Source organism: Cricetulus griseus, chromosome 3, assembly GCF_003668045.3.
Source record: "Cricetulus griseus strain 17A/GY chromosome 3, alternate assembly CriGri-PICRH-1.0, whole genome shotgun sequence".
Taxonomy (NCBI): domain Eukaryota; kingdom Metazoa; phylum Chordata; class Mammalia; order Rodentia; family Cricetidae; genus Cricetulus; species Cricetulus griseus.
Genome location: NC_048596.1, coordinates 280,583,774 through 280,607,809, shown reverse-complemented (window position 1 = coordinate 280,607,809; position 24,036 = coordinate 280,583,774). Strand labels below are relative to the sequence as shown.

Sequence of the window (24,036 nt, the reverse complement as noted above, 5' to 3'; positions counted from 1 at the left end):
TTAAATCATCTCACACAATTTAAGAAACACTGATTAAAAGTGACAATCTTCAACCAAACATACACCTATTATTATATGACATGGAAAAAGAGGAATGTGGTGACTGGTGCCTATAATTCCAGCATTTGTGAAAATGAGGCTAGCCTGGGCTACAAAATGAGTTCTAGGCCAGCGTGGGCTAATGAGAATCTGCCTAAAAAATTAAAATAAAAACGAAAAAATCAGAGGGAATTTAAATGCTCTGAAACATGCTTTCGAGCAAAGCGTAGGACGACAATTCTGTTCCCTAAAGCAAGGCACACGGCTGTTGCCTGAATTGAGACTCGAGAACATGGAGAGGATGGTAAGGAAAGGGGTCAAATGCAGCCAGCCTCCTCAGGAGGGACAGAAAAGGGATGGGGTGGTGGTCTTCTCTTCAGATTCCTGGTGTGGATGTTCTGTCTGCTCTTAAAGGAGAAGTCAAGTGCCTGATGAGCAGGTGGACGAGGCTCTTCATAGATCCTGCAAACACCGGCAACAGAGTGTGCCAAGGGGCCTTTTCTGAAGGACCACCCCCGAAGAAAACATAGGTCCCAAGCCTCATGGAAGTCTAGTGTGGAGGAAGCGTCTAAGACGAGCTTAGCCCTGTTCCTGCCTGTACATTACCCAGCCACCTCAAAGCCCCACACACTGAGGGTCAGATACTTCTGCAGAGTTCACCCACCCAGCAGGTGACACGAGACATGTGGGTATGTACTCCATCCCCTTGAAGCCTTGACTAAAGCCCGGCCTGCCCTTGGGGTTCTGACAGGATACACTCTCAGCTGCAGCCACTAAGAGCACCACCTGTGCACATTCACTATGCTCCCTTTTAAAGGGGACCCTCTCTCCCTCCCTCCCTCCTTCTCCTTCTCCCTCTCTTCACCATTCCTGTCCCTAGGGACAGGTCTCTACCCCTACCCCGACTCCTTTTACTGCCCCTTTCTCTCTCCTCTTCCAGTAAACCTCTTCTGTGAGTCCTGTTGTATGGTGTGACTTCTCTTCCGAGGGTTTTTTGTTTGCTTGCTTGCTTGCTTTTGATTACCAACAACTAGACTCAGTGGGTTATTTTAAAAAGAAGACATGAAGATGAGAAGGGGTAGAGGCAGATAAGGGAGGAGTCATTGGGAGAAGTGGGGGCAAATATGATCCAAATACACTGTATGCATATAGAATTGATTGAGAATTTCCTCTAGAGGCATTAGTTTTATGTTACACTATTTCAGTCAAGCAATCTTCTGGGGGAATTTTTAACATAGAAGAGTATTCATGGTGTCCCAGATATTTTTATTACCAGCATCTCTGTATGATTTCCCAGAGAATAGCAAACAGCTGGTACTTCAGTACTAGTAATTAAGATTCATATTTGTGAATAATCTCATGAAAACATTTATATCTTGGAATTCCCCAGGGTAAAATTATAATGAAATAAATCACCTCCCACCTTGGAAGTGGATCGCAGTGTTTCTCCAAGCTGCTGTGTGAACCACATGAACTACACATAACCTGGGGGTAGGGGCAGAGGCTGTGGGGGATGTAGACTCTGGATGGACAATCCCAGGACTACTAAAGGGCAGTCTCCAGAAGAGCATCTAACAACCCATACAGGAACAGGATGCTCAGAAAATTTTTATGGGCTTAGCAGCCTCTGAGCTACCTGAACCAGCCCTTGCCCTCACAGTCACTGCATGCACCAAGTTTAAGAAAATCAAGGAATGACAGGTTGAGGAAATGGCTCAGTGCAAAGTACTTGTCAAGAAAGCACTGAGGCCATGAGCCCACGTGGAAAGCCTGGCATGAATGTGCACACCTGTAATCCCATCAACTGGGAAGGTAGACACGACTAGATCTCTGGGCTCACTGCGTAGTCAGCACAGCTAATTGATCATTTCCAGGCCAGAGAGACACCAAGGTGTCAGTACAGAGTATCCAAGGCTGACCTCTGACCTCCACATGCATGATTGTGCATTTGCACTCACTGAACATACACACAAATCAAGGAATAAATGTTGAAGATGAGAAAAGGCAAAGTCAAAGGTGCTTTCCCATTACATTTGGCACTATTTAGGTTCCAGAGTGAACTGCAGTCGTGAACACTGTGAAAATAATGAAATTCCACTTCCTCTTTTTCATCACCATGGTTTTTGTTTGTTTGTTTTTGTTTTGACCATCAAGTTGATCTACATGGGTGGCTAATCTCAAATTTACAGGTTCTAAGAACTGCCTAAAGTTCTTGTTAAAACAAACGATTGAACCTTAAGGATCTGTATGCTTAACAACAGATCTCATGAGACAATAGAACTCACAGTCTAAGGTTAATCTATTCCCAACCAATTTCAATGATACTTTAAAAAATTGCATTTGCAAAAAGCTCAGCCACTTGCCATGGGGCTTTTAAACAGGATGCTGCCTAGTATACCGAGGAATTCAGGCCATTCAAAATTTGCAGGATAGATGATAAACATATCCTTTCTTGGCCAAACCTTCCCAAATCCTGGCTCCTGTCTGACCCCAAGACCAAACTTCCTGCCCTACACTAACAGTCTCTTTGTTTTCTTTGTAGGAAGCCACACAGGAAGGGCAAGAGGTTCCTCATTCCTGTCCTAGGACGTACACTTCCTTAGCCAAGTGACAGGCTCCCTCCACTAGAGGGATCAACCACGTCACCTGGGTGCAGACCTAGCAAAGCAAGGCTAGGTCAAGTGTAGACCCAAAATTCCCTCAAAATACCCGAGCATTCAGACTCAATATTTACACCCTTGCTCTATGTGGGAATAAATACACATGCCACAGCTTTCCTACAGAAGTAGATCCAAGACGTACGCTCCAGGTGGGTGCCCTGTTCTTAGGAAAGGGCTTTCCCAGTCATCTCATCAAGGTGTGAATACCCTGTCAGCACTTTTGTGTGTGCTGGATCAAACCTAAGTATTGAACGTGCTGTGCAAGCAGTCTACCCTTGAACTATATCCCAGACCTTTCTTTACCAATCCCTTAAAAACACTGTACCAGGCTTTTCTTTTTGGGCCACCGACCAGCTCCCAAATCATGACTTGGAGACTTCTTATTAGTTATGAATGCTCTGCAGAGCTTAGGCTCCTTTCTGGCTAGTTCTTTTAACTTAAATTTTCCTGTTTCTCTTTATCCACCTTTTGCCTCAGGGCTTTTTACTCCTCTTTCCTTCTGTATATTTTACTTTCACTGCTTCTCCTGTCTGGCTGGAAGCTGCCTGGCTTCTTGCCTTGGTCATGTCCCCCTCTTTCTCCTCATTCTCTTCTCTCCTTCCTCTGGAGCCTAGATTTCTCCTACTATTTATTCTCTCTCCCTGACAGCCCTGCCTTTCCTTTTCCTGCCTAGCTAGTGGCCATTTGGTTTTTTATTAGACCAATCAGGCACATTAGGCAGGCAGGGTGAAGCAAATGCAACACATCTTTTCATAATTAAAACACTATCCTTACATCGTTAAACAAATGTAGCATAAATAAATGCAACACACCTTTACACAGAATAATATTCCACAGCATAAACAAATGTAACACATCTTTGACTAGTTAAAATAATATTCTACAACAAAACACCTCTAACAACAGAAATCTATTTACTATAGTTTAAATATCTAAGTAAGAGCTTCAGGACCTCAATCAATTTAAAAAAAACATTGTGCATCAGCATTTTGTCTACATGTTTGTATACCACATACATGCTTACAGGCCAGAAGAAGGCATTAAGTTCCCCTGCAACTAAAGTTACAGATGGTTGCAAAGCACCACGTGGGTGCTGGGAACTGAAACCGGGCTCTGGCTGTTCTCTTCTACCAAGGGAATGTATAATGACTGTTGATGATAAACCATTTTATAACGTATAAACAGACATTAAAACCAACAGTCCATGCCTGGCACAGTGGCATGAACAGCTCAGCAGTGAAATCCTCCAGCAGCCTGCAGAACAGGCTTGCCCTATCTTCCTCCCTACCAACATGTCTATGTCACATGCAAATACCCATCTCTTAGATGTTGCACTGCGTCCAATCCATTTACTCCTGTCTCTAAGGCAATGACTTCTAACTGGGGGTGACTTGGTCTTTTAGAAGATACTTGGTGTTGCTAAAATTCCCTCCTTGAAGGGGACTTAAACAACACCCCCCAACACACACACCCACAGTTCCAACAACAAACCAAGGTACAATCCCACCAAAGTTCACTTCAGGAACTTTGTCTGTCTATTGCAATTACTTACAGAGAAACAGATGAGGAGTTACAGGGAGAAGCATGGACAATCCCAGCGCAGACACACTGGAAGGTCTGCACCCAGCATGGATGGCGCTGCTACTATGGCTGCAGAGAAGGCACCCCTCTCTAAGGCCTTGGGCAATTAGGGCAGAATTGCATTCAGATGGTTCAGAGGAACGGCTAGAAGCTCTGGCAAGAGTCCCATGACCCTCCCTGCCCCCACCCCCATCTAGGAAGGAATGACTAGAGTCAGTAGACCCAGCTGTGATGACCTTACACAAGTGGACACAGCTGAACTCATGGAGATGGTGGCAACGTGGCATGGAGGACACAGTCCTTTAATGCTCAGCAACATTAACGATCGTCAGCTGAGGGGCTGCTCCTGGCACCTGGAGAGCAGAATCCAGGGGTGCTTCTAAGCACCCTTCAATGCATAGGGCAGTGCGACCTAGAGTCAGAAGTGAACATTCCCAACACTGAGAACCAGATGCCATGATGTTCTTTAAAGAGTGCAGTTCATGGCCTTGTTTCTTTTCTTCCTTTAAATGTTTATTTATTTGGAGGGGGGCATGGCACACATGTGGAGGTCAGAGGACAACTTATGAGAATTAGTTCTGTCCTTCCACCATGTGGGTCCCTGAGAAGGAACCCAGGTGATCAGGCTTGGCAGCAAGGACAACTTTACCCTCTGAACCCTTCCACCAGGCCCCATCTATCTATTTCTTTAGTCACTCACACAATAATTTAGCCTCAATTTTCCTGCTCTTTCATTGTTCTAACTGTTCTATAAATCCTAACTCCCAGTGGAATCATGCAGCTTCTACATCTCAACCGAGCCTATGGAGAACAAAAGAAATTTGAAATAAGTAACACAATCCAATATGAGAGGAGAGTGTCTCCCTGATCTCCCCTACGGTCTCTGGCCTTTCTCTTCAGCAATTACTCTAAACTTCACGACATCCTCAGTCCCTCACCCACTACATGAACACTCTGTATCAGCAAACTCATTTGCTTCACTTAAAACCTTTTGCTGCAATAAAGGTGGGAATTTTTTCACATTCTCTTTCCTCCTCCCTCCCCTCCCCCAACTCCAGTGCTGGGAATTTAACCCAGGATCTCCTACCCACTACACAGGGGGCTCTCCACTGCGCAGCCCCATGTTCCCCACAGGAACTCATGTTCATCTCTTCCCACCCATCCCTTCTCGGGACACAAGTGTCCCTTGAACACAAGCATGGCCTGACTGTGACTCTGTTGTTCATATGATCTTGTCCTGGGACCTCATATAATCTGGGTCCCTGATTTACCAATTGTCTTGTCCTCTGAATCCTCCACCTCAGCTTCCTCCTCTTTCCCATCCTTTTTTATCTGAGACCTAAGAGATCATTCCTATCTTTTGGTCAGAAAGCCCACAAGCATTCTCTATTCCACACTACTGCCCTTTCTCTTTCTCCCAAACCCCCTTTCTCCTACTAGGCTCTGCTCACATTTTACTAGACCATTGAAGTTCCACAGTGGAGGCAAATTACCTCTCTATGCCCACTTCTTAGGTGAACTATGTCTCTGTGTCCTACAACTGTGGCTTCAAGTCTTATTCACTGGATCTACCCAGTTGCCCAAGGTAGAACTCTGGAATCGCCCCAGATTCCTCACTTATACCCAGGACCAATGTCAAAGCCATGGCATGTTAATCCAAGCATCTCTGAGGCCTGGCATGCTGGTCCATTCTCTCTGCAATCTAATATAGGACACATCACTGTAGGACAGATGATAACTAAATACATGTGAGTAAAAGACTTGGAGGCTCTTTTTATAAGCAAGGATGGCTCACCCGAACACAGCATCTGGAATTCGTTTTCTGCAGAATGGATCTTCTAAATTTATAAATATAGGAGATGATTGAGTACCCTGGTCTTGAGAGTCTCACATGTCCAACAAAGGGTAATAGAATCTCTACCTATTAGACATAACAGATGGCTCATCCCTCAAAATGTACAGTGACAAACTGTGACATACAAACGATATTACAGGTAACAAAAAGAACAAGTGGGGTTGCTTTTCATGCCAAAACAAAGCAAGCATATCTTGATTTCCACTGCTTTGCAAAACCTGACTTTCAATTGCAAATGTCAAGGAAATAAAGTGTAAGCAAAGGAAAAGTCAAGAGAAATCACAATGGCACTGACAATGAAGACATAAATGCTACTTCACAACAATTTCTTCAGGAATTAAGCATCAGCGCATCACAAATCAGCAGTGAAATGAGTGTGTCAGAATCCATTCTGACAGTCACAGGCTAAGAACAGGGTTCTGAGTGTGGGAACCACACAGTGTTCAAAGCCAAGACTCTAAAAGGATTAAGAACCCAGTTGTAGAGATGTGGTGGATGATTGCTCCATGCACACCAGGCCCCATTGTCCTTTCAGAATGTGGGTTTATTCTTGTCCAGTGAGCTCACAAGTTGCGTCCCATTTTAAGACAGTGAAAAGGAGAAGGTAGACAAGGGGCATTGCCATTCTGCTACAAACAAGTTCACTGCAAAATTAGTATTGACCAAACCTAGGGGCAAATGAGCTTCAGGGCCAGAGAGCCCAAGTTCAGATCTCAACTATATCTAACAACTTCGTAATTTTAATAATCCATCCCATTTGCCTATGCTACAGTTTTTCCATGCATGAAATAGGAACTAGAAAGAGTTCTTCCTTCATGGGCAAAATGTCTAAACCATGTGTGGTGCTGTAGATGCTGCATAACACGTCAGCAGGTAACGCCATCACCACCGTCCATCACCATTGCTACAATCTGTGCCTCAGCTCCAGCTTGACTATGTCCACCAGGCTGAGTTCCTAGTTCATATCTCCAGCTACACTCTCTGTGAGCTTACAATCAGTCATCAAGGACTGAGTTCATGCCAAATTCAACACACCCAAAAGCACAGAGTGAAACAGTATTCGTCCATAAAGGGGTGGGGAGTGTGTGGTTCTAATAAATGCTGCAGCATGAAAAGTTTTGAGAAATTCTGAGTGAAATACACCAGTCATGAGTGGGCAGACACGGCAGGACAGCATGAAATGCTGGAGCTGGCAAACACAGCAGAGCAGGGACAGAAGACATCTGGAGTGAGGGAGAGAGGGGGATGGGAAGCTATTACTTAATGGGTGCAACATTTCTTTTGGGGATGATAAAATAAGTCATGGAAATGCACAGCAGTGGCCACATTGCTCTGTGAATGTGCTTGATGCCACCCGACTTAAAGAACTAAAAATGGTCATCTTTTGTCCTGTGCATTTTCTAGTAACAGGCATAAAATAAGAACCATTTCAAAACTCATAGAATACATCTTCAAAGCAAGTTGTATCGTGAACACCAGTGTTAACTCATTCCCTAGCTTCTAAGCAGGGTGCTGGAATCACCATCAACTTGTAGCTGGCCATGGTCTGAAATGCCCAACAGATGGGGATTGGGAAGACACAGTTCAAAAGTTTCATATGTGGAATTATGCCATTTTTATTTTAGACAGAATCTTGCTATGTAGCCCAAAGCAACTCCAAACTAGCAGGGATTACAGTGTTTGTCACCATGCCTGGCTTTCCTTTTCTGGGTTAAAACATTTTTTCAGTCCCTTGAAGGGAGAAAGGAGAGAAGGTCAACTGCTCTGAGGGGCTGTGTGTACATGTGACATATAACAGCACTTTGGAAGGCAAAACTAATGCTTACACACTCATAATGAGCACACTCATATGCTTCTGCAGGATTTCCATATACCAGACAACAGTGAAACTCCAGTGCTGGAGAAGTGACAACAGGCACCTCCTGGGGGTGCTAGCCAGTCCTATCTACATGGCAAGCTCCAGGCTAGTGAGAGAACCTGTCTCGAAAAAGTTGGTGGTCAGCATCTAAGGAACCACAGCTGAGGTTGTCATCCCTTGTCTCCACATGCACAAACATAGTACATGCTTGCATGTGTGTGCACACACCTACACACACACATGGGCAGAGGAGTGAGCAGACTAGAAGAATCACATATGACTACTGTAAAAAGCTTGGAATTTCACCACTAATAGTGGCTATTTAGAAACAAACGGAACAAAAATATAGGAAGGAAGGAAGGAAGGAAGGAAGGAAGGAAGGAAGGAAGGAAGGAAGGAAGGAAGGAAGGGAGGGAGGAAGGAAGGAAGGAAGGAAGGAAGGAAGGAAGGAAGGAAGGAAGGGATGGATACAGGCTTTGAGGTCATACCGTGACCTCGAATTTAAATCCTAGCTTTGCTTTCAGTTACTGGTAATTTTTCACCCAGTCAGTTCCACGGCAGTGAGCCGCGGTTAGTTAGTTTCTCTTGTAAAGCAGACACAATAATTCATAAGTCACGACACTAAGGCATGAACTAAGGAGGCAAGGAATCGTGAAGCGTTGGGCACGGTCCCTGCCAAAAGGCCGCCAGCGTAGCCCCCCATCCTGGACAACCTGGTCACGAGCGCCCGGAGAAGCACAGCACCCTCTCCGGGAAAGAACGCACCCGTTGCACGTGGAAACAAAACAGAAGCACGGGGGGCCAGAGCTGGGTTCAGCACCAACGAGAACCCGGTTGTCACCCCCTCAACACACTCTCCGCACCGCCGCCGGCCGGGGTGGGCGCCGTGCATCCAACCCCTGCGACGGACGCCTCTGCCGCCTCCGCTGCCTGCAAGGCGCAGGGCGCTCACGACGCGGCCACAGGTTACGTGGCAGGACCCCCGGGCTCACCCCACGACCTGTCGGGCAGCGTCCCCACCTGAGCGCCCCAGGGGCCGCTGAGCGACGGCTGCGCCGCGGGTTACCTGTCTCAGCCGCCCAGCGCCCGCACTTCCGCAGACTCCGCGTTACTACGGGCTACCGGGCAAGCGCCGATGGCGTCATCGACACGCGCCCGCCCGCGGGCCGGCGACTGCGCAGGCGCAGGACGCCGCGCGCCGCCTGGGTACCCAGGATTCCTGATTGGCCGGGCGACTGCACACGCCCCGCGCTGGGATGCGGCTGTCTGCTCTCCGCTCCTGAGATGGGGACTCTCTGGGTGACCTGCAGCCCACTCTGTGGACCAGGCTGGCCTCGAACTCAGAGCTCCGCTTGCCTCTGCCTCCCGGGTTCTGGGATTAAAGGGGTGCACTTGTTATTCTTGAGCTCACGGTTTTGTTGTTGTTTTGGTTTTTCGAGACAGGGTTTCTCTGTGTAGCTTTGGAGTGTGTCCTGGCACTCACTCCGTGGACCAGGCTGGCCTCGAACTCACAGAGATCCGCCTGCCTCTGCCTCCCGGGTGCTGGGACTAAAGGCGTGCGCCACCAACGCCCAGCTCAGACGGGGTGTTAACTAAGGTCGCACCATGTGCCAGGCAGACTCTGCAGAGGTGCACCGGTTGTGCCTGCCTCTGTGGAGATTACCTTTGGCTGAGAAAGTGAGTCAGGTGCCTGTGAGGCCCGCAAAAGGCGGTCAGATCCCCTTGGAACTAGAGTTCCATGTGGGTGCTGTCCACCAAACCCAGGCCCTCTGCGGCAGCAGCTAGTGCCCTTACCCACTGAGCGATTGCTGCGGGCCGTCAGCTCGTTCTCTTCTCTGTGTTCTTGGAGGTAAAAAAATCTATGTAAGTAAAGACTCGGAGAAATGGAAGGCAGTCAGAGCCGCTTTGCTAGAGAAGGTCCTTTATTCTCTGAGGAGACTTGTTTATCTAGGGAGAGAGGTAAGCTTGAAAAGACCCGAGAGAAAAGCAGCCAGAGGATCCAAAGTACCTGACACAAGCAGCTTGTGGCACCTTTGAGGAAGTAGCGTGGGGAAGAACACAGGGTGAGACCAACAAGGCCCGAGTCGTGATCCTGCAGCACTTTCTGGGCCATTGGATTCTTTCCCCTGAAGAATGAGTGACAGGAGCAGGCTGCTGTGTGCGCTGGGCATGAAGGACTCAGAAAGAAGGATTTAGAAGAAAATGGATGCAAATACGTGATAATTTGGAAGATGATGGGGCAGGAATTAGGCAAGGGCCTTAGATTTTTAAAAATGAAGTTATCAAAAGTGACTGATAAGTTTTAGATAAGCAGATTTGCTGGACTCTATAGTGTAAACCAGGTTTTTCCTTCTTTCTATCCCAACTCCTTTGCCTTCTGGTGACCCAACCCTCTAGGACCTAGAGACTAAGTTTGCTTACTTCTCTGGCCTCCTCCACTCACTGTCTTGATCCTCCCCTCCCTTCCCCCTTCCCTTAACTCTTTCCCTCTTGGGTCTTCTTATGCTGACTCCCCCAAGTCTTCAGCAGGCTTTTAATTCGAAAGGAGGAAGCTTGTGGAAGAGGCTGTGAGGAAAGGGGGCTCTCCGTCTCTACTCAACCTTAGTTAAGATTTTGTCTGCCAAAACACTGGCCTGTGGTATAAGATCCTACCAGTCTCAAAAAGAAATGAACACAAACAGTAAACATCTACACAAACTCTCCCAAATCTTTAAAAAGATCTTTTAAAGTGTGTGTGTGTGTGTGTGTGTGTGTGTGTGTGTGTGTGGTGTGTGTGTGTCTGTGTGTGTGTGTGTGTGTGTGTGTGTGTGTGTGTTTGTGTGTGGTATGTGTGTGTAGATGCCCATAAGCCCAGGTGTTTATAGAACCAAAGACATTGAATTCCCCAGAGCTGGAGTTACAGGCAGTTGTGAGCTGCCAGATGTGGTGCTAGGAGCCCTCCTAGGTGTTTATTATTCTAGTGTGATGACTTCATTTTTGTGACTGTCGCCTGGAAGCTAGCAACTCTCAAATCTGTCAATCCACCCAAATCCTTTGAAATGTTTCTTATTAAAAATACAACTGGCTGGGAGGTGATGGCGCATGCCTTTAATCCCAGCACTCAGGAGGCAGAGGCAGAGGCAGATGGATCTCTGAGTTTGAGGCCAGCTTGGTCTGCAGAGTTCCAGGACAGCCAGGGCAGTTATACAAAAAACAAAACAAAACAAAACAAAAAACAAAAAAAACTGTCTCTAAAAAACAACAAAACCCACCTTTTCCACTTAGATGACCAGTTGACATTTGAAAAGCTAAATTTATCCTTTACCCCAACTCATATGTTCTTAGTGGATGATGTCATTAATGTCTTCCTGGTCACCCAAACCTGAACCCCCAAATCATCCCAATTTTCTCCCACAGCCAATTGATACTGGCCACATTTGTTCAGCACCTCTGTTCTTATTAACACTTTCCCTTCCCTTGCTCAAGTCATCACACCCAATTTGTGAGCTAGTCATGTGACCTTTCTATTCCTCTGTCTCACATATAAAATGAGAGACTTAAACCAGATATTTCTAAAATCGGTTTTACTTGTACAATACTTTGTTACTAAACCGCCAAACACAACAGAATATTTGCCTAAGCTGTTGTAATCCAGGCTATTATGACAGGCTGATGGGGGATTTTATAGAAATAGTACAAAAGTGAAATTTAACACTAGTTAAAACCAGCCCATATTTATGTTTTTTCTAGCCCATATTTATTATAAAATGAAAATTCATTAAAAAGAACTGTTGACCAAAACTATCAAAAATTGGAAAATTACAAAAACAGACATGGTAAACTGATCATTTATTGAAAAATGATTTTAAAAATCCAATATTGGCCGGGCATTAGTGGCGCACACCTTTAGTCCCAGCACTCAGGAGGAGAAGCAGGTGGATCTCTGTGAGTTCGAGACCAGCCTGGTCTACAAGAGCTACTTCCAGGGCAGCCTCTAAAAGCCACAGAGAAACCCTGTCTCGAAAAATCAAAAAAAAAATCCAATATTGACAAAAATGTAGTACAAAGTTCAAGTAGAAACAAAAGCCACGCTAGTTTCTTAAAACTCAAATATCCTAATGGCTACAACCTGTTATGAAGTGAAAGAATAATACTAAATTATAACTTGAGTGTAAAATTTGCATGCAGGAAACTGCAACTGATTCTTGAAAAACACTTTTAGTAGAGTAGAAAAGGTTTTTAAAAAGCCACTAAGTATATTATAAAATTGACTGCGGTGTAAAATTTGCATATTGAAATTTTCTCAAGAAAATACTCAAGCTGGTGAAAATAATTGCTATTTGCATAATTTTATTTAAATGATTATATTTATTTGCAGTAGATTAATACCACACAGAGTCAGCACAACAGGAGTCAGCTTCTTGAAGTCCTTGGGTGTTCAGTTTTCAACTTGTGTTTATAACTTTTTAGTCCTGGTGCAAGGACAAGTTTGTTCCTAAGGCTTGGCAGAATTAAAGAAATATAGCCTAGCTTTTGATGTGAACTTCACTGATGACCATTTTTCCTATTCTATCAGGTCTGTGAAATCTTTTCCTAGACACCAATGAGATCATGTGGATCAGACTGAAAAATCGGAAGAAACTTTTGTGTGTCTCTGCTGGACAAAATCCAATACAGGAACAGAGGATGTGGACTGCTGACAGCCCCCCCCCCCAACATCAAATCTCTTTCTTTCCCCATAGAAATGGAAACAATATTTTAAGTAATAAAATGTGTCCTCATTTTAGCTGGGTGTGTGGGCACCTAGTAGAAGGATATTTTGTCAGCCTCTCAGCTTAGTACTGAGCCCTAGGGCATGGCTGTAAGTGCAAATATAAAAATATGATATGGCTGGAAGCCACAGCTGTTTGGGAAACACATCCAATCCTCCACTTGACTGGGAGGTGTTGGTTGGCTGCTTCTACAGTAGCCATTTTGGTAATTCAAACTTCAGGCTTGTATGAAAACAAGAGCCTGGGTGCTGAAAACATTGTTTTTGGCTTTTTAAGATTCTAATTGTCATTTTTAATTGTGTAATTAGGCAATGCTTCATAAGACATTAAAATGCTCCCAAGGACTTTTTGGGTAGGGCCACCTATGAACTTTAATCAATCTGCCCTAGTTCTTTGACCGATAGAAAACACTGTTGCTTAATTGAAGCCATTGTAGTTTGGGTCTTTTTCTTCCTTTCTTCCACAAACTCCAATTCTAACCGGTACAAGGATGTTACAATAAATCTTTCTGCCAAAAGCTGCCGGAGCCCCACCGCCACGTGTGAGCTTTACGCCAGCCGACAGCCTGAGTTAGGGCCCAAATGAATACACAAAACTTGTATTAGGTACAATGCTGCTTGGCCAATGATTAGGATTCTCATCTGTTAGCTCAGTCTTAATTATCATAAACCTATATATTTTATAAGACTTATCAGACACCTTATTGGCGTCCCTCCTTGCCGGTGGATCACATTGTGCCGCTGGAGCAGGAGCAGAGGGGGAAAAGAGTCATACTTCTTGTTTCCTCGCTTAGATATGAGTCTCCTTGCCATGTCACTTCCTGCCTGGATCATCACTTCTCTACTACATTTCCCAGAATCCTCTTTGACTCCTAGTCCTTGCTTGCCATTGGCCAAACAGTATTTTATTTAACAATAAGATAAACATACACAGTACATTCCCCATCAGAAGGATTAAAGAATAAAAAGAAAAATATACAGGAAAACCACTGTGGTTTTCACACAGAGATGATGAGTAGCAAAAGGAAAGATGACTGTGAAGGGAGAAGCAACCCATAGCAGTACCCTCAAGTCCTGAGACCGAAGCAGACACCTCAACCTACTCTTAGCCAGTAATCTCTAAATTTAGGCAGTTACTTCTATTTTGAAAATGGTCTTAGTGTAGCCCAGGCTGGCCTCCAATTCATGGTGTAGTGGACGATAAAGATGGCTTTAAGTTCCAGATCCTCCTGTGGTGCCTCCCAAGTGTTGGAATCACAAGCCTGTACTTCCACGCATGGTTTAAAACTCGGATAAGGCAAGCACTCCATTCTTTGTGGGTTCATTTCTTGTCTCCTCCCCAAAAGCCTCCTTTCCTTTAAGACAGAACTGTGATTTTTTTTTTTTAGTTTTGCTGTTGTAATTGAGGATATTGTGATAGGCTGAGGGGGCAGATATGATTTTATATAAATAGTACAAAAAGCTAACACCAATTAAAACTAGGCTTCATTATAAAAATGAAAGCTCACTGGAAAATAGCTGCTGACCAAAGCCATTGAAAATTGGGAAAAATTACAAAAACAGACATGGTAAAAACAGATCGCATATTAAAGAATCATCTAATTGCTTCGGAGAAGACTGGCACCTCCTCAAGCATCAATCAGTAAGTGGTTCTAAATCTAGGTCAGATATGAAACCCCATTTCCCCCGGCTTCATAGTATTGTCCCAGTTAGCTTGCTAGCAGGGGGTGATGTGACATGGTCTGCCAGTGAACTGGAAGGAGGATGCCAAGGGGTTCTGGGAAAGAGGTTTTACTCTGCTAAAACCGAGCTCTAAATGCACCCCTTAGGCCTTTGGGCAGGGTACTGTGCTGTTTCTTTATCATTTGTGATGCCAGAATGAGAGGAAAGGTACTTGAAGCTTCTGGCAGCCATCTGGGGTCCAGGCGGTGAGCGTAAGCGTGGAAAGTCCACCGGAAAAGTAGGGGAGCCAGGTGAGGCAGCCCGATGTCACCCTGTGCTTCCAGCCCAGGCCCTGGCCCCTCATATCAGAAAGGCTGTGGTGATGCTTCGAATGTCCTGTTGCTGCTGATGGTCACACTGGACAGGCAAACAGCCATCCAGCATTTTGTTTGTATTCGTTTTTTTTTCTTTTCTAAATTAAGCTTTGTTTTCCACATTCAGACGGTATTAATTGCTCATGCTTCAGCTGTTTGTCATATTCTTGCTTTTGCTGCTTTTTTTTTTTGCTGACAGTGTGCCTCATGTAGACGGTGTGTGTGTGTGTGTGTGTGTGTGTGTGTGTGTGTGTGTGTGTGTGTGTAAAAAGAGACACAGAGAGGGGACAGAAGAGAAGAGGGAGACAGGAAAAGTCCTGTCTGCCCCAGGGGAACAGCAGGAAAGAGAGAAGTAGGAAAGAGAACAGAAGTGGGTGGGGGTCTGTCTTTTAAAAGGGTCCTTTGCATCTCTGCAGACTAGGACTCATGGAACCCTGGGCTGACCAGGGTACTGCCCGAGTGCATTCTGTCAGGAGACAGGGGCAGGCCAGCATAATGCCTGAGTCCTTACAGGCCCTGCCTAGAATAAAGAAACAGAAGCGCTTCAGCCTGGGTTGACGCAGAGCTTCTGTGTGCAGAACTTCCTTTTCCGTAACACTGTGAGCATTGTGGAGCACACCGGAGGAGGATCGCAAGGTTAACAGTTAATGTCCCTGACACTTATGTGTGTGTCCTATACTCACCCCCCTCTTTTGAGAGCATTGAGTACATAATGCTATATCTTAGGTACACTTCTGGGCTCTAGGAATACAAACATGAAAAAATATATATCCCTGACATCAAAGAACTTCCTCTCCATTGAGGAGATGAACATAGGTTATTAGACGTCAGAACTCTAGATTTGTGTCCTAGATGGAGTAAAGCCAGGATGGATAGTGGGTGGGAGGCAAATCATGGGAAGGAGATAAGATTAGGACGGCAAGGTAGATGTTGAGAAACCTAGAAGAGGCCACAGGAGGATCGATGCCCAGGTTGTCTCTGGAAAGTGAAGCTGTTGTGGATTGGCTCACTTTGGCTCCATGAGTGCCTCATTTGGAGACTCTTTTCAAATCACTGAGCAGGTCTCAAGTTTGTAGTCACTAATAAAGAAGATGAGCATATCTAAGTGATGAAACGGAATTGATTTTTAAAAATACTTCTATAAAAGCAAGGAAAAAGAAGGCAACATAGCGAAATTGGCATTCTATTTGAGAACTGATGGATCAGTATCAAGTTTGAGGGCCATGGAGAGGACTCACTGAGGAAGAGTGCTTGCTTGTGCAAGCATAAGGACATGAATTCAAATCCGGATGACATATAAACAGCCAGGCATGGCTGTGCAATTTCAGTGCTGTGTGGAGGCAAAGACAGAATTGCTGGGGCTTGCTGGCACCTAGCTCCAGGTGCAGGGAAAGAACCTGTTTCAAAGGAGTAAGGCAGAGAGAAACAGAGCAGGACATGGATGTCCTGTGTATGTTCAACAGAAACACCTCTACCACCACGGCTGCTGTGTGTAATTGCAAGTAATTGCAGTTCTCAGCGGATTCCCCAGGCACTCACTACTTTGACTCTAACTTGGCTTTTGGTGTGCTTCGTTCTTGAAAATAGTCACCCACAAATGCTCGTTAAGTGAAAACACACATAATGATTGTTAAGTCAAGGCCGTTGCTCTGGGGAAGACAGGACCTATGAAAAATTAGTAAAGGGACATGAGCAAATTCTTTAACTTGGATGCCAGTTTGCAGCTCTACAAATTCTATTGAAAACTGGCAGGTGGCTTATTTATGTCGACTGAAGACATAAGAGTGAGAAATATATCAAAATATCATTTTTCCAGACATTTTGATATATCTGTTTTCAAATTCTTACGCATAAAGTCCAAAAGCATGCTTCATGTTTTCCACTGTCCCCATAATGTGTTTAGCCAATTTTTGGAAATGCTGTTTGAGAACATTGGTTCTTCATGCCATCAACCCTGAAGCAGAATGAAATAGGCTGGCTATCTCCAGTGCCTCCACAGGGGCTCCCTAAGTGGTCGCCATGCCCACTTGAAGAGGGATGGTGGTGGCCAAAGGGAGCAAACTGAAGTAGATATTCCAGGCTTTCACCCAGCTTTTAATTGTTTGTGGACCTCAGTGAGCGGTCATTGACTTCTTGATAAAAGCAACTTCTAAGAGGCTGATCCCCTTCTTGTTAGTCATCCCAGGTCTCTTCATTCCAATTCTTTGTCATTGAAAGAGTATGGTTAGGACCACTCTAGCTTGTGTAGTTGGGAGGAGGCAGGTCACATGACTAATTTTGACTGCTGAGTCCTCTTCTTTGGACTAGGATGGGAAAATAGAGCTTCCTGAGTCTAACATTTTATCACTGGGGGTGTGAAAATTCTCTGCCCAACAGACAAATGAAATCCCATGGTAACACACATGATTTCTGTGTAACTGGCAGTGTGTTATATGGTGATGGGAAAACGTTGGCTGACAGAGAAGACAAAGATGAATCCTGGTGATTGACAGCACTTGTGCTTCTTATGTACCTGCATCCCTGTAGAGCTTAGTTAGAACCTTCAGATTAGCCAGCCGAGAGCCCCGTGAAAGATGTCTTAAACTTGAGCATGTGCAGTGGTGGCATTTGGTTACAAATGACTATAGCAGAGCAGTTTACACCATGGAGACCTGTTGAGGTAAGTGCCAGGACACACACAGTGTGCTTTTTCTCATGAACTTCAGTTTCCTTTAGTTCACTAAAATCTATTTGAGGAAATAATCTTTATTCATGTATGTGCCTATGAGGAGTATGTGTGTGTGTATGTGTATGGAGTGTGTGTATGTATGTGTGTGTGTGTGTGTGTGTGTGGAGTGTGTATGGAGTGTGTGTATGTGTGAGTGTGTGTCTGTGTGTAGTGTGTATGTGTATGGAGTGTGTGTGTGTCTGTGTGTAGTGTGTATGTGTATGGAGTGTGTGTATGTATGTGTGTGTGTGTGTGTGTGTGTGTGTGTGTGTGTGTGTGTGGAGTGTGTGTCTGTGAGGAGTGTGTATGTGTATGGAGTGTGTGTATGTGTGAGTGTGTGTCTGTGTGTAGTGTGTATGTGTATGGTGTGTGTGTGTGTAGTGTGTATGTGTATGGAGAGTGTGTGTGTGTGTGTGTGTGTGTGTGTGTGTGTGTGTGTGTGTGTGTGTGTGTGTTCTCATATATTTCTATTGATGCTTTTGTGGACATGCTCAGGTGCACATGCAGGTAGAGGCCAGAGGCTGTCATCCATTCATTTTCTTGAGCATTCTCTATTTACTGAGGCAGACTCTCTTGCTGGAACCAGAGCACACTGATTCCCGTCTATCTTGCCAGTCTTCCTCTATCTCTGTCTCCCAAGTGCAGAGATTATAGACAGGCCACTGGCACTGGCCAGCTTTTTATGTGAGTGCCAGGAATCTGAACTTCAGTCTCATGCTTGCACAGGAAGCATTTTTTTAATGCACTGAGCCATCTCCCCAACCCAGGAAAACAATTTTTACTCTCCTGTCCTAAAGAGTCCGTTAAGAATGGTAACACTTGTCTCTCTATGCTAACCTTTCCCTTTTCAGAGGAAGGAGCCCTGCAGGAAAGTCACATGTGGAACAGGCACCAGGAACATTTTTCAACCTTCTGCTTGGCAACTATTCTATATTTTAAAACCTCAAATTGTTCATTGCTGCCAGATGAGTTTTAGAAAGCAAAGGAGGTTGGTGTAGCTGCCTCATAAAGGCCCTTGGGAGATTCTTTTGAACACAGACTTTAAGACTGAACCCTTAATGTGTCCGTTTACCACATCTCCTGTTTTCCATCACTGTTTTGGGGTTTTGTTCAGAGAAAACATTAACATAGTTCTGTATTTAGTTCTAGATGAATTAAAACAAGAGCAACATTACCAAACCACTTTGTTGACTGGAACACAGGGGAGAGGGCTGTGGCCAGAATGCCGTGTGACACCCTTCACTGAGGGGGAGAGAAGATCGTGTCTGTAAAAGACAGCAATGAATCAGAGTAATTCTGAGGACAGAACAATGCTCTACACTGCTAATGAACAGCTGATGAGATCACAGAACCAAGTTTCAATGTGACAATCACAACAGACTGTTTATTCATAGTTTGTCCTCACTGCTATAGGAATGAATGGGTAGATATTTTTCTCCATCCCAGGAAGTCTCTAGCTAAGCATTTTCACTCCTTCGTGTAGGAGTGTCAGGGACCTGGAAACCCATTCCATGCCACCAGGCTCATGAGTGATGGGTCGTTAGGGTGACAGTGGTGGTAGGATGGTCACATGGGCCCCAACAGGGAGAGGTAGAGGATCCTATCTTACAGAGGACAGGCCCTGGTGGTGGAAGGTGAATTTAGAGCAATTCCTGGAGAGACAGTGTACATAAAGTTGCAAAGTCCACACAGGGAGCTTACCAATAGCAGAGTAGGAAAAGATTTAACATTAAGGACTTAGACCTGATGTTTAAAAAAAAATATTGGCTTTTTCTTCTGAAAGCAATGAGGTTTGGATTAGGGGAGCAATCAGCAGAATGAGATGAGAGATGAAGTATGTTAACATTTACACAGAGACTTAACCTCAAATGAAATGGCCCTCAACCAGTGAGAAATTGTGTTAGGAAGTAGGGAGCCAAACTTCCTCACCCCTTACCCAGATGATTTTAGATGTGAGTCAGAAAACTCTCCCAGGGTCTCCAGCAGGTTGGTGCCCCGGTTTCCTACAGAGGTAATCTAATCATTTAACTCCCTTGCTGGCTTTACCCTTCCTTCTATCAGATCCCTCATTTGTTGTGAATCTCCCTGGCATAAATCATTTCATCATGTAAGTTGTTTCCACACAAATGCATGCCCCAGGGTCCTCTTTTGGTGGGAGGGAACACAAATCCCTATTGCTGGTTGGACTTAATGATCATTTCGGGATAGACAGCCCTATCACAGTACCTACAAAGGAGTCATTTATGACATTTTTGGGTCCATTACTTTGCACAAAGGTGACAACTCCAAAGAAGAAACATGAATAAATGACAAAAAGAGAAGGTGACAGTTGTGTATATAGGTGGCCCTCTTTTGGGGATAAAATAGTACAATGGTGCTTATTTCCTAATATATGACTCTCCTTGGATACTAAATGTGTCTGTCAGGGAAAAATAATGTCATACTATTAAGAATTAGTAATACATGCTTTCAGATGACATTAGCCTATTAATTCTAATTTTATCTTAGTTGAACACAAATGCTGTTCAGTGTTTAGATGATTTATCAAGATATGAACTGAAGCTTGCCAAATCCCTAGCTGAAGTCATAAATAATTTCAACATCTTTTGTTTCACATTTGCTGTTTAAAGGGCCATAATATTGGCAAATGTATCATTGTTAGACTTTCTTATATTTTAAGCATGAAGTCTACTCCTTTAAAAAAGCAGCTTAAGTCACGGCTTTCTTTAAAATCGTAGACCGATGTCTACCTGCATCTGTAGCTTTTCTGGGCAGAGTAAGGGTCCTACAGGAATTGATGCCCAAAATCTTGGCTTTAAGATGGTTTGTCTCTTCCAAAATCCATGTTGAAATTTGGTTCCCAGGGTAAAATGTGGAGAGGTGCTGAGATGTTTATGAGGTGTTTGGGTCTCATGGGGCTCTATCTTCCTTAAAGGATTAATGCTAATCTTGCAGGAGGAAGTTACTTCTTGTGGGGAAAATGCTGGTTATCATGAGAATAGGAGCTATGAAATAAGCAGAGCTTCCTCTGGTCTCTGTGCTCTTGCTCCTGACATGATCCTTTCTGCCTTTCTGCAGGATGTGGCCCTTACCAGATGGCAACCAGTTGCCAGTGTGGTGCTCTTAGACTTCTCAGCCTCTAGGACGGTGAACCAAGATAAATTTCCTTTATGTATCACCCAGTTGATATTTTGCTATTTTGCAATAGCAATGGCAAACAGACAGAGACACATGTCATCTTTCAGAAAGAAGAGTTGACAGACAGTTGGTTGAAGACATTCTCCTCTATATCAGCCCTAGATTTCCACTGATTTCTAAGCTTTGTTCAAACAAGTACCCTAACTGTAATTACAATCATAGTTAAATAATGGTCCGTGTACAAACACAAAACTCTAGAATATACCAACACATTGCCACTATTTCCATTACGTTAAAGCATCAGGATTCTGAGTAGGTAACAGGCAAGCCATGGTTGCACAACTAACCAGAATTCTCAGGTTATTGATCAGCTTTGTTGGGGGGTGGGGGGCACTGATAAGTTGAGGGAAACTCTTGTCAACACAAACCCCAAACTACCAAATGTGAGACAATATATAGAAGATTAGAGTCCCTTGAAGAGCCCACTTATTAGCACAAAGGGATACTTCGCTGAAATTACTTGACACTATAACTCCACAGAAGCATAGCATGAAAGGTGTGGTGGGACCACTAACAAAGTCAGTGGCTCTGAGCCAATCTATATAACCTCATCCAGAAATCTCAGTCATTGCAGTGAAGAGATAGTACTGGTCACAGAGATGCTCAAAAGGAGGGGCACTGAGAAATTGCTAGGAGACTCTTCTGTTGGCATTACAGTGAATAGGCTTTTCCAGGGAACTGATTGATCATCACTCTGGTTTCAAAATAACTGCCTGAGAATGATGACTTCACTGGGTGTTGAAAACCTGAGAAGATGACAACACCCACCAACAAATCATTACAGGGAAGTAAGGAATGAGCACATTGTCACCACCATCAGGATACACAGTAGTACCAAGCTTGATGAAACACGGCAAGTGTTGAATTATTGTGAACCAAGTAAGCTATCAACACATCTCTCTACTTACATCGTTCTTCCAATGAACTTTTCTCCTGTATTTTATACTTCCAATGATGTATCCATGCTTCTAGTGGTAACACACACACACACACACACACACACACACACACACACACACACACACACACAGAGAGAGAGAGAGAGAGAGAGAGAGAGAGAGAGAGAGAGAGAGAGATTAAAAATAATTTCATAAAATGCAATCCCATTTTGGTCTGATCTTTTGATGCATAATTATTTTGAGATTCATCCATGTTGCCAAGTGGCCAATAGCTCCTTTTCATGGCTAAGTAGAGTTCTATTGTATGGGTATGTCATCACTTATTATCCACTCACCACCCCTGACGGCCATTCCGGTTATTTTTCTGGTTATTGTCTATTGCAAACAAAGCTACTGGAACACTTAGACAAAGATTTGTGGAGACACACGCTTTTACTTCTTTCACATAAGTATGTAGGAATGCATGGAGTGTACGTTCAACTTTTAAAGGCACGGCCATGCTGTTTCCCAGGGAGACTGTATCACTGTAAACATCCCCCAGTAGCATCCAACTCCATCACACCCTCAGCAGTGCCTGCTCTGGTCAGCCTTTAAACTGTAGCTGTTTTAACAAGCACACAGTGATTTACTGTAATGTTAATTTCCATGTGCATAATGCTTAGTAATATCTAACACCTTTTCACATTCCCATTTGAAATATTATATATATATATATATATATGTATACACACACACATATATATATATATAATGTCTCTCTCTCTCTCTCTCTCTCTCTCTCTCTCTCTCTCTCTCTCGGTTTTTCAAGACAGGGCTTCTCTATGTAGCCCTGATTGTCCTGAAACTCGCTTTATAGACCAAGTTAGCCTCACACTCAGAAATCTGCCTGCTTCTGCCTCCCCAATGCTGGGATTAAAGGCATGCACCACCACTGCCTGGTGATATTTTCAATTTAAAAATAAATAAAAGATAGAAGCTATAATCAGAAGGCCTTATTTGGGCCTTGCTGTGTTTGTGTGCTCTGATACAAACTCTTCAGCAGGAGTCATTAACACTGCTGATGAGAATGGGGTACTGAAAAGCACTAAGCAAATTCCATCATGTAACATCAGAAACTTGGGGTGCTGTGCCTTAACTGGTAAATCATGTCTGATTGAGATAAGTTTACTCTTGAGTGATGTAAAGATAGCTTGAGACTTAATAGCTCCTACTTTGCTATGCAGCTAAAAGGATTGATGACACAAAATTCTAATCCCAGTGCTTCAAGGACAGAGGCATGAAGGCCATGCCAGTCCACCCAGTTTAGGTTGTAGAGTAAAACCCTGTCTCAGAAAGCCCAAATGAGTAACAGTGAAGGTCAGGGGCAGGCGTGGTAGATGCCAGCTACTTCTTTTTCTCTTAACCAACTTTTATCATCACTAACAGTATTAGGGTTTTACTGCTGTGAAGAGACACCATGGCCATGGCAACTCTTATAAGAAAGAGATTTAATCAAGGGGGCTCATTTACAGTTTCAGAGGTTCAGTCCATTATCATCATGGCAAACAGCATGGTGGCATGCAGGCACATATAGTGCTGGAGGAATAGCTGAGAGTCCTACACCTTGCAGGCAACAGGAAGTCTACTGAGACATAGGGCAGGATCCAGATCATAGGAAACCTCAAAGCCTGGCCCCACAGTGACACACTTTCTCCAACAAGGTCATACCCACTCCAAGAAAAACCACACCTCCTAATAGTGACACTCTCTATGCGACTATGAGGGCCAGTTACATTCAGAATACCACACTAACAATGTATATTTTATTTTTTTTGAAAGTCTTGAAAATACAAGTATCCTAATAGAATTTTTTCCTCAGTAAAGCTGAGCTTTTTTTCTTACAAAGAAAACTTAATTATCAGAGTTTCAATATGACTAAATCAGATAAATATGGAAGACAGCCCTTTATTAATTAACTGACTAACCTGTTAGGGTTCTCAACATATCACAGCTCCAAGAATAAGGCTGCCAAGTTCTGAAAGTGAAAACAAAAGGTGTGAGGTTCCTTCTCTACAGCATTTGAGATACATTCAAAAATGTCTGCTGTGTTTTTGAAATTCAAATTTAATTTGACAGTCTGTATTACCAAGCAACCTTACCCAAGGAATACTGGGACTCACAGAAATTGCTGGGCGGAAGCACTGTAGGGGAAGAGGGCTGGAAGGCTTTTGTTTACTTATCCCGGTGTAGGGGGCCCAGAGTTGACCTCAAGATGTTGCCATGGTGTGGTCCTGCCGTCACAGTACTCAGGATTTGAAATGGACAGTTACAACAAATGACTTAAATACAATCGTGACCACCAGAAATGAAGGAAGTGTGCACAGTTGTTCCTATGGCTCAGGGTAGTGCTGTGGGCAGTGCTGTGATTTCATGTTTGTTGTTCACCTGTTACTCTTGCACTAAAGTTCCTGAAA

At 44.1% G+C, this 24,036-nt stretch overlaps 1 protein-coding gene across 16 annotated transcripts in view; it reads right to left on the bottom strand.

The window, feature by feature from the left end:
* Aopep (aminopeptidase O (putative)) overlaps nt 1-24,036 on the bottom strand; it is a 296,983-nt gene that overhangs the window by 272,625 nt on the left and 322 nt on the right. For 2 of the 16 annotated variants that reach the window (XM_035443029.1, XM_035443037.1), the window contains exons 2-4: nt 23,548-23,597; nt 21,593-21,652; nt 18,662-18,751 (exon numbers count right to left, since the gene is read on the bottom strand). The gene's annotated coding sequence lies outside the window, so the exon portion shown is untranslated. Of the gene's footprint in view, nt 1-9,013; nt 9,154-18,661; nt 18,752-21,592; nt 21,653-23,547; nt 23,598-23,721; nt 24,031-24,036 lie in introns of those variants that run through there. The other 14 variants (XM_035443028.1, XM_035443035.1, XM_027409665.2 and 11 more) reach the window with 12 other exon arrangements.